This window comes from Gastrolobium bilobum, unplaced genomic scaffold, assembly GCF_033153095.1.
Source record: "Gastrolobium bilobum isolate Gb01-03AN ecotype WA unplaced genomic scaffold, APGP_CSIRO_Gbil_v1 utg35430, whole genome shotgun sequence".
In the NCBI taxonomy this organism is placed as follows: domain Eukaryota; kingdom Viridiplantae; phylum Streptophyta; class Magnoliopsida; order Fabales; family Fabaceae; genus Gastrolobium; species Gastrolobium bilobum.
The window spans coordinates 169125-180735 of record NW_026896674.1 but is presented as its reverse complement, the minus strand read 5'-3'; positions in this window follow the sequence as shown (position 1 = coordinate 180735).

Genomic DNA, 11611 nt, shown 5'->3' with positions numbered 1-11611 from the left:
TTTACATTTTTTTTATAAGACGAAACAATTTTTTTTAAAAAAAAAAAATGCATGACCCGACCGGGTCACCGGTTTTGTCTGAGTTTTGACTGGGTTTGACCGGGTCGATGTATAACCGGTCCAATGCTTGACCCGAACCGGTTTGATGACGGTTAACCGGGTCCCGGGTCGACCCGACCGGATCGGGTCGGGTTTTACAATAGTGTTCTTATCTCTTTTTACAATATAGAGGTTATAAATCCAAGGCATATATACTCTTGAGTAGAGTATTATCGATCAGACATAGTGTAATTTCCATATACATATGAGTATTACCGGTCAGACATAGTGTAGTTTGTAAGAGTTTGTAAATATAACTTTCATATATATATATATATATATATATATATATATATATATATATAGGGAAAAACATTTCTCAAGTAGCTTGAGATAAGTTTATCTCTGGCATCCCAAAATTACGTCGTTTTATTTATTTATTTTCTTATATTAATTGATTCACCTTTGAATGGTTATGATTCCCTTTTTCTTTCTCTTCCTTTATCACCATTGATCCATCTTTGTACGGTTATGATTTAGTAGCCGGAGATAAGATTATCTCAAGCAGCTTGAGAAATCATAAGCTCATATATATATGTGTGTGTGTGTGTGTATTTGGATATTATCCCCCGGTAATCCCAAGGTTCATTATGGATTAATCCGGAATTCAGGATGAGTCTACCATTAAAGCTTTAACCATTTCTAAAGATAGTATTAGAAAAGATCGAACACATACTCTTACCACGTCTTCTCAGCTCTCATACATCAATTGAGCTACTAAACATATTTTTCCCCCTTTTATTTCTTATTTATTTTCGGTTTTTTTCTAATACATTATTTTCCCCTTATTACCAAAAGATCATGATCGCCTATTTTCTCAACTTTTTATAAAGGGAAAAGTTCACAAATGCCCCTGGGGTTTGTTTCAGAATAATCTATGCCCCTGTGATTTTTTTTTATCATATATGCCCCTGGGGTTTGTAAAAAATAAAAAACCACAAGGCATATGTGATAAAAAAATATATCCTTTTGCAAATCACAGGGGTATAAGTGATAAAAAAATCACAGAGACATAAGTGATTATGGAAAAAACCATAGGAGCATTGGTGAACTTTTCCTTTTTATAAATTATGCATCCCTTTACGAAAAGCTGTAGATTCATAACAATTATTCTTATTTTTTATTTATTTAATTTAAATCAGCACAGTGGCGGAGCCAGGTTCTAAATTTAGCCCGAGCCAAAAAAATTTACATATCAAAATATTTATCGTAATTACATGAATTTATTAGGGAAAAAATTTACTATAAATTCTAGCATACAAATCTAAATTATTTACTAAATAATCTCACCTCTGTCAGAAAACACACTGAATACAAAAATATAAATTACATTTCACTAACATGACTCAGATTAAATACTATAAAGAAAAACTCATTCGTACACATTTTTAATAAAATCCTAGAAGAGTGGCCTGAATATCTAATTCTTCAAACTTAGAATTGTAAAATAATATGCTTCCTGAAGATAGTAAGAATGTAAAACCCAAAAACAATAGATAAGCATATGCTATTTTAAGGATATGACAAACCTGAAGACAATTATAAGGAGCACCATTATGTAAAAAAGAATTTTCGCTATCCGAAATTTCTTCTCAGCATATTAAGTACCCTAAACACTTCAGTAACATCAATAAGATGCTTCCTTTTCACATACCTGAATCATTAAAATTAAACAATAATTAACTCACTAGAAAACATAACAAGTTCATATTAAAAAGTACAAATAAGCTAAACCAAGAGTTTATATATTTCCATCTCCATGTAACTTGGCTGATGATTTGCAAATAAAAATATCTGACATGTGCCCATTGTCCACTAATAGATGATTTAATTCTCCCAAAACAAAAACAAAAGAGAAAATTTTATTACATTTACATTCACATAATATTCTATTCAAGTGTCTTGGTGGTAGATCTAACTTTAAATTTGAATAAAAAGAACTAAATAATACTCTTTAAAAAACCCACACCTAAAAAAAAATAGAATTAGCATCATCGAATCCATTATATATAATTTGTTACTGCTTAGTAGGGACCAATATGTTGTTCAAAATGTCCAAGGGTCGCAGGCAAAAAGAACAAACAGATATAGCAAAGATGATAAAGGGCAGTGCCATAAAATGATAAAATAATAAATAGTCAGCTAAGGTTTTTGCTCCCACTTTGAGGAAAGTGGTGCCTTTATCAGCGCTAAATTGGCAGAGAATAGAACAAAAATTGAAAGAGAGGCATCAGTGCTAAATTATCAGCGTTAAAGTGGTGCCTTTCCACTATGAACTTTTTATTGGGGAAAAAAATTGAAAGAACAAAAATTCCTAAAAACTAGTTGGGTTAAAGGTAGGAGCCTTAGCTTGGTCCATTGGCAGAGAAAAAAAGCTGAAAACGGGAAGAAGAAAAAAACCAAATACCTGGTGAGAGAGAGAGCCTGACCTTAGAAGTTAAAGAGTGATAACTTTATTAAATATTTTTAAATTTTATTATATACAAGCTGAAATTGAACACATAACTTGATACAACCTACTCAAATCCTTCATCAAATATATTTTAATTTTAGCTCGGGCCAAATTACAATTTTAATCCGGGCCAAATTATAATTAATTATATAATTATATATAATAAGTAAAATTTGTTAAAATTTAGCCCGGGCCCAGGCAACCCCCAGCCAATACGTGGCTCCGCTACTGAATCAGCAAACGAATAAATGAGATGAATAAAACAATTTTTTTTTCAACTTTCCTACTTTGAATATATAAAAATAAAGAAGGTTATATTTATAACTTATTTTTCACATAACTTCTGTAACACCCCGTGTATACTCGGTTTGTTATCAAATCATCGTATTAAGCAGCGCTTAATTAAAATGCGGAACTAACTTTTTACTTTTAATTATGACGTCATTATTATTAACCAAGTTGATTACTTAATCACTTTTCAAAATAGTGCATGTATGTAAATTGCAAATAGACAGCTATCTACACTGAATAACCTCATAATATAAATAAGTGTGTATCTAAATCACGGAACTACAACACGTAGTCCGGACCATAATCCTGATACAATTATACAACTCAATTCTAAAATAAAACAGAGTCAATCAATGTGGCATGGACAACCCCCATGCTCACCAAATATGGCAACAAAGCCCAACAGAGTCTCAACTCAAATAACATGATAATAGATAAATATAGAACATGTCAGCATCCAATCATAACAACATAAGCATGCATAAACAGTCAACTAAGCTCCGGCCTCCTGCCGCCCGAGGTCTCAACCCCCGAGGTACCTGAACCTGAAAATATGCCCCAAACGTGGGGTGAGATCTCTAAAAAGAAATCTCAGTAAGACAAGGGGTCCCCAAGGACTCTTCCATCCGAAGCTCACTTACAAGTATAATATAAGTTCAAAAACAGTAATTTCAATGCATGTTCATGTTAAGACATTTTTATCATGACAGTATAATCTCTTGCTCAACGAGCTAAATACTACGATTCATTAATCATGTGATGTATGCAAGTGCGGTTTGACTAGCCAGAGAACATGATAGGGTTTATACACGTCTGTTACTTACCAACATGAGAGATGCTGCCTCATGCCTTGCACACCAGGGTTGCTTCCTGATCGTACAAGTACTAACATCACATTCATACATTACTTCAACAGCTATATCCACATGTCTCAGTCATATATCAATGCATATATCATTTTCATAAAAGCATACATGCATATAAACCACCCTCCTATGGAGGTCGGGGGAACAAGCAACATATCAATCCGAGGACACGAAAGCTTACATCTCAAGCTATCCGTCCAAACCAAGAGTTCACATTGGCCCAAGGTCACCAAACAGCACAATCACAGTCTGTTTATATCAGAAATATCATCAATATCCATACTCTAAAGGTTCATTTCATTATGACAACATTTTCTTTTTCGTTTACATCTTTTCTAGTTCATAATTATCAAGCATTAAGTCCCTCAATTAAAGGTATCACTGCTTCCCAACAGTAACACAAACTTCCTAGGACATCATGCCCAAATGGGGACTTTCCTACGCATTAAAACTGGTTTCTGGTCATTTTGACAGGGGGTAATCGCTTACCAACCGATTACCCAAAACAGAGTAATCGATTATTGAACATGGTAACCGATTACAAACGAAAAGTAATCGATTACCACGCGGGCAGAACATATTTCTGTAGAATTTTTCTGCATAATCCGAAGTGGGAATGGCTTCCATTGATCCAAGGTTCGGTTTTGTACCAAAATAGATGTTCATAATCACTTATCAACCCTATATTAACAACCCTAAGCTTGAATGATTAAAGTTATCTCTTTTCATGACACAAACAAGCTATTTTCATGAAATTTCAAAGGGAATGTTCAAGGAATACCTATGGGGGCTCAAACTCAGCAGAAAAATATGCTCTTGGAGCTCTCAAATCTGTCCCAAAAATAAAGTTCTACAAAGCCACGAAATGGTAACCAAAGCTTGTCCTTTCTCTACCTAAATGGCACCTTGAAGCTTCAAATGCCAAGTGAATGGTCTTCTCTCCAACAACTCAGAAAACAACCCTCACACACTCAAGAAAAGAGGCTACCAAACTCAGAAATGCCAAGACTTTCACCCACCCAAGCCTAGAGCACACTCATACAAGGAACTTTTGTGAAGAAACCAAGAGAAAAGATGGTCTCTTGGTGCTTCAATGGAGGGGAGAAGGTGGAGGAAGGTGGCTGCCTCAAGAAGCTCAGAAAATTCATGCAAGGTTTATGATTTTCTGACCTAGGATCATGTGCCCTTTGTATTTATATGTGCGCTTAAGTTTAATCGCGCAGTACTAGCGTTAATTGCTAAGCTTATCATTTTAATCCCAAACTTCATATTCTGAACCTAACCATTTTTCTAAGATTTTTCATATTTTAATTTTAATTTTTTGCAACACTTTTTTGGTACGCATTTTCACGCTGTCAGTATTAAATCTGACACCAGTTCTCATTATTTTGACTTCAAACTTGATATTCCAGTCCTAAATATTATTCTAGGAATATTCATACACTTATTATAATTTATCGGGATACTTCACCGACGCACTTATATCGCGAAGCAGAACTGGTATCTGCATTTTTCGTCAGAAAAGCGACTTCAATATTATTAAGCACTTACTATAATTATTTAAGTCTTCTAATAATTATTCAAGGTCAATTATGCAATTCTTTCCTAAACTCATAATTAATTATTTAAATTAATTAAATTCCTAATTTAACAGTGCGGGTTCTTACAACTTCTCTCATAATCTTTTTATTTTTAATTAAAATTAAATTAATAGCTCTCACCTAATGTTATTTATAATTATTGATTAATTTTAATTTAAGAATAAAAAATAATTGTAAAAATTTATTAAGAAAAATAATTGTTAAATATAATTTCATTGATAGTATAACAAAGGCAATATCTTCTTCTAAGATCAACATTTTGTGGAATGGCAGCATTACTGAGGAGTTTCAGCCATCTAAGAGGTATTCGTCAAGGGACCCATTATCCCTTTATCTTTTTGTTATGGCAATGGAAAAATTGTCTCATATAATAAACACAGCGGTTAATGGAAATTTATGGAAGCCTATTACATTTGGTAAGGAGGGTCTAAAGGTTTCTCATCTTATGTTTGCATATGACTTAATGCTCTTCGCAGAAGCTAGCATGGAGAAATTACAAATTATTTTAAAATGCTTAGAGCTGTTTGGGGAGATATCTAGACAAAAAGTTAGTGATCCAAATACAACCATATTCTTTTCAAAAAATACTCCAGAGGAAATTGCTTCAAATATTTCTGGAGCTGCTGGTTTTAAAAGAGTTAGAAATGTGGGGCGTTATCTTGGGGTCTGGATGCAGCATGGTAGAGTCACTAAGGAGTCTTATGCAGCTATAGTGGACAAAATGAAAGATAAGCTTACAGGATGGCAGTCTAAATGCTTATCACAAGCTGGCAGGGTTACTTTATCTCAGTCTGTGTTGGCTGCAATTCCCTATTGTCAAATGCAATGTGGAAGGTTGCCTAAAAATGTTTGTATGAAGATTGAGAGAATTCAAAGAAGATTTTTTTGGGGGATACAGATAGACAAAGGCATATGCATCTTATTAATTGGGATACCATCACAAAGCCTAAAGTGAAGGTAGGTGTGGGATTAAAAAAAGTGGAGTACATGAATGATGCGTTTATGGCTAAGTTAGCTTGGGTTGTTTATTCTCAACCCCAAGCTTTATGGGTGCAAGTGTTAAGAGCTAAATATGCTAACAATAGAGAGGGGACTGATATCTTTGGATCTAAATCAGGGGACTCAAGATGTTGGAATTATATATGCTTAGCATGGAAGAAACTAGAAAAAATGTTGGTGTAGGAAATCAGAGATGGATCTACTGTTTTGTTTTGGAAGGATAATTGGATTTGCAACACAGGTAGGTTGTTAGATCAGTCATTAACTCTGATTCCTTGGGAAGAAGTGAATAAAAAAGTGAATCAATATGTGGATGAATCTGGTAACTGGAATTTGGAGGGGCCTGCTAATTGGTTGTCTAATGAAATTATCAACCGTATAAAAAGCTACTTGCCCCCTGCCACCAATGATGGTGTTGATCGGCTATCTTGGCATCTTCCTGGGCATCCAAGGCTGTCTGTTAAAGGAATTTATGAAGCATTCACTGATTCTGATAGTAATCAAAGTAGTCCAATAAACCCCAAAGAATTAAATTTTTCTTATGGAAAGTTGGTCATGGGCGGTTGCCTACCAAAAAAATAACTTGTAGGTTTCAAATGGGGGATTCACTATGTTCTGTTTGTGAAAATGAAGAGGAAGATTTATTACATGTATTGAGAGATTGCAAGTTCATCAAGGAGGTATGGCTTAAACTTTTTCCTTATGTCATGTCTAATTGGTTTTTTTCTACTGGTTTGCATGATTGGTTAGTGAACAATTTGAATCAGAAAATGAAAGGCCCTTTTAGTATTCCCTGGGCAATAGTTTTTGCATTAACAACTTAGTTGTCTTGGAATTGGAGGAATGAGAAAGTGCATGGTTCTAGTGGGGTAGATAATACATATAAGATTGAGGTGATTAAAATCAAAGCTGTGGAGATTTTTAATGTTATATACATGAGAGACAATTCTGTTGTGAATAATATTCATTCTGAAGTCTTAATTTCTTGGGTTCCTCCTGAGAATGGGTGGGTTAAGCTTAATACTGATGGTGCTTTGAAAGGTAACCCGGGTAGAGCAGCTTGTGGAAGAATTTTACGTGGTTCAGAAGGTCGATGATAGATGCTTTCTCTTACCGAGTGGGTTTCTGTAATGCAATAACATCTGAGTTATGGAGAATTCTTAAAGGTTTGCAGTTGGCTTGGGAAGGAGGATGGAGAAAGGTAATTCTTGAAAGTGATTCGTTATCTGCTATCACTTTGCTCACCAAGGTTGGTGATGCATCCTGTGAGTCGCATCTTGTGGCTCGTATACGAGAATGGATCTCTAAAAGATGGACGGTTCAACTAGCTCATACTTACAGGGAAAGGAACATATGTGCAGACAGGTTGGCAAATTTTCCGCTGGATAATCCGGATCAGGAGGAGTATATGACATTCCTCTCTCCCCATAAGGAATTAGATGACTTTTCTTTTCTGATTTCAGTTCTGTTTTTAGAGCTAGGAACATTTCTGTTTCTGTTTCGAGATAATTTGTATCTGTTTGTTTGGGCTTGAAGCCTTCTTGTTCACCAAAAAAAAGAAAAAAGAAATAGTCATTCTGCATAAATGGTTAAAAATTATAGTTTTATCATGTGTACAAAAAAAAATATTACATTTTTATTTTCTTGTTTTTGTATGTAACTCCGACAATATTCAAAAATCGGTTCACTTTTTAGAGCCTGGTTGTATCATTTCTTTTATTTTAGGGAAATACTAGTCTCGTATTATAAGAGATTAGTATCTCATGTCATTCACACAAAGCATATAAGACCCGCTTATTTAAAAAATAAAAAATAAATAAATAAGTGGACCCTACATGTTTTGTATCTATGACATGAGATACTAATCTCCTACAACATAAGATTAGTGTTTCTCTCCTTTTTTTTAAAAGTAAAAACTACTTTTAAGTTAAAGTTATAAAAAATTAAAAAAAAGAGTTAAAAGTTATCCATGGTTACATAAATATTTTAAGTTAAAACTTACTTAAAAGCTCAACTCTCATTTTAAGAAAAGTTACATAAAAAAACTCTTCCTGTAAGTTTTTGACTTTTTTTTTTATTATAAAAAAAATTATTATAAAAGTTTTTTAAAAACTTATTTGCTCTGACTTCTGTTTATAAAAGAGAAATTATAAAAAAGAGCATCCACAAGCACTTAATCTATCTAAGTGGAATAAGATGGTTTTTTGACCACTGTAGCCTTTAATTAATAATTAATTACATTTTCACCCCTCTACCAAAATATATCACTCATCTGCCCCTGTTTTACTGTTGACACAGTAAAATACCTGGGTACATAAGTGGTTACTCGGGTATAAAAAAATAGCACTACCCGAGCACCCAGGTGGACTACTCGGGTATTATTCATAATCTGGGAATCAATATGAATTATTTACCCAGGTAGGGATGGGGCTATCCGGGTAAATGTCGCGGGTAGGGTTTTTTAAAAACCCAGTAGCCCCCAATTTCAAAACCCACAAAGGGTTACTCGGGTATAGCTGATGAAGGGGCAAATTAGGTTATTCCCTCACCACTTTTGTTGGACAATCTTCTTCTATTACGATCATCCTTCGTGCACCATCATTTCTGCCTTCAACCGATTGAAAACCAAGAAAGGTACATTTTTTTACTTTTTAATTTTTGATAAACCCTAACCTTGCATTCTGATTTTCGTTTGTGGGTTTCTTTCAAGTGCACAAATATTGTTTAATCGTTGATTACATTTTGCATTTTGATAGTGATTGGGCTGTTATTAATTTAATTTTTTATTCTTGAAATTGATTTTAATTTTTTGTATCCACAATTGATGTATGATCTTTTTGAGTGTTAATTATTTTGTGATTGGTATTTATACAGGTGTACTTGTGTTTTTTCAGTTTCATATTGTGACAAAATGACTGAGAGACGCATTTCGAATAAGATAGGGGTGGATACTGAGAAGAGGACCAAGCACCGACATGATGGGTCGTCATCCTCTCAGCCACAGGCTGCTGTTCATCAAACTCCGAACTTGCCTTTCAGATATTTATTTGAGGATGACACTGATGCACATGAGAGGTTTGTGAAGTCCTTCATGAGCCGCAAAATATGTAAGCCGAAACCACTGGATTCAGCGTTCTTCAACTTGGAGCAGTTCGACATTGGGCTACTTCTTCATCAGACACATCTCCTAGTGCTTGCGGAGATGAAGTGCCTGTATTCGGAGGTTTTGGTGAGGGCTTTCTACCAGAACCTCAACTACCTACATGGCGAGCTGGCTTGCCGTGTCTGCGGGATTGATATTGTCTTTTTTTCTCCTATATGGACAGAGCTCCTCGGGTTTGACTTTGATGATATATGTAACACCCCTTGTATACCTGGTTTGTTAACATGTCATCGTATTAAGCAGCGCTTAATTAAAATGCGAAACTAACTTTTTCTTTTCATTCAATTTTGACGTCATTATTATTTACCAAGTTGATTAATTAACCCTTTTTTATAAACATTGCTTGTATGTAAATTGCAAATAGACAACTACTAAAATACCTAATATATAATGTGTTTCTAGTCACGGAACTACAATACGTAGACCGGACATAATCCTGATAGTTTATACAACTCAAATCTAACTAATCAAACATAGTCAATGTGGCACGGACAATCTCCATGCTCACCAAATAAGGCAGCAAAGCCCAAACAAAGTCTCAACTCGATAATCATATAGAGATAAATATAACATAACAACATCTAAACATAACATCATAATCAGCAAGCATCACTCAGCTAAGCTCTGGCCTCCTTCCGCTCGAACTATCAGCCCCCGAGTTACCTGAACCTGAAAATGTGCCCCAAACGTGGGGTGAGATCTATAAAAAGAAATCTCAGTAAGACAAGGGGTCCTCAAAGATTTCTCCACCCCAAGCTCACTTACATGTGCAATATAAGTTCAAAAGCAGTTTACAATATAAGTTCCAAAAGCAGTGCAATGCAGCATATAATCATGTCATGTGTGTCAAAATCCTACTGGCCAGAGAATATGCAGGAATTACATACGTCTACAACCTACAATCAGTGCAAGACGCCACTTGCACTCCACACACAGAATCACCATCTTGTATGATGCCACATACTCAGGCTTACCGTCTAGGTGGAACAACACATGCATATCATAAGCACTTGCACTTAACAGCTCAACAACATCTCAAATATCAATACATGAAAACACATTATGCATATAAACCATTCTCCAATGGGGTATGGTGGAACCAACAATGGCAAAACCGAGGACACGAAAGCTTACTTCTTAAGCAATCTATCCAAGTCAAGTCCACACTAGCTCAAGGTCCACAAAAAGCACAATCACAATCTGTTTTAGACCAGCAATCATATCAGCATTCATCATCTAATAGTTCAAGACATACGACAACATTTTCTTCTTCGTTTCATGCCTTTAGGCTTCTCACAAAGCCATAAGCCCATAATCCCCTTGATTCTGACTTAGTTAATTATTACCGAGGTCCAACTTAACGAATCATGGGTCCACAAACCCATAATACAGTTATGTATGAACAGAACAGCCACTGTCTCGAAATTCCCAGAATATCCGGATATTTGTCGGGGTCATATCCGGATATCCATATCCGGATATCTAAGACCCCATATCCGGATATTTCGCGACAGAATGCAGTTTTGCATCTTCGCGAAGATATCACTCAAAGGTTCAACTTTTAACCCATATTAACGTCCAAGCATGCATTTTTATACATATTTAGGTTCATGTTCTTGTTGGTTACCTATACATCTCTTTTTACATGCCAAGACTCAACTTTTATCCATAAAACTCATGATCAAAGGTTCAAGAACATACCCAAGGCTCAAAACAGAACAAGAGGGGTGCTCTTGGAGCTCTCAAGTTAGCTTCAAGGTGCTGGCTCCAAGGGTTCACGAAAATGAGCTTCAAGATGAGTCCTTTCTACACAAAGATTTCTTCTTGGAGTATCAACTACCAAGAAAATGGCTTCAACCACACAAGCCAAGGAACCCAGCCCACACACTCTCACTAGACAGCAACCAACACTCAGAAATGGCTGACTCCACCCCCACCAAACACTCTACTAAAGGTTTACAAGGTTTAAAAGGGAAGAATCAATAGAAAAGAGAGAACTTGAGAGGTTTCTCATGCATGGAGAACCATGGAGGAAGGTGGCAGAAGCCCACACTCAGAAACTTCACGTAGGCACAAGGAAATATGACCTAAAAATCTCTGCCAAGCCTATTTATAGGCAGTTTAAGTTTAATCACACTGT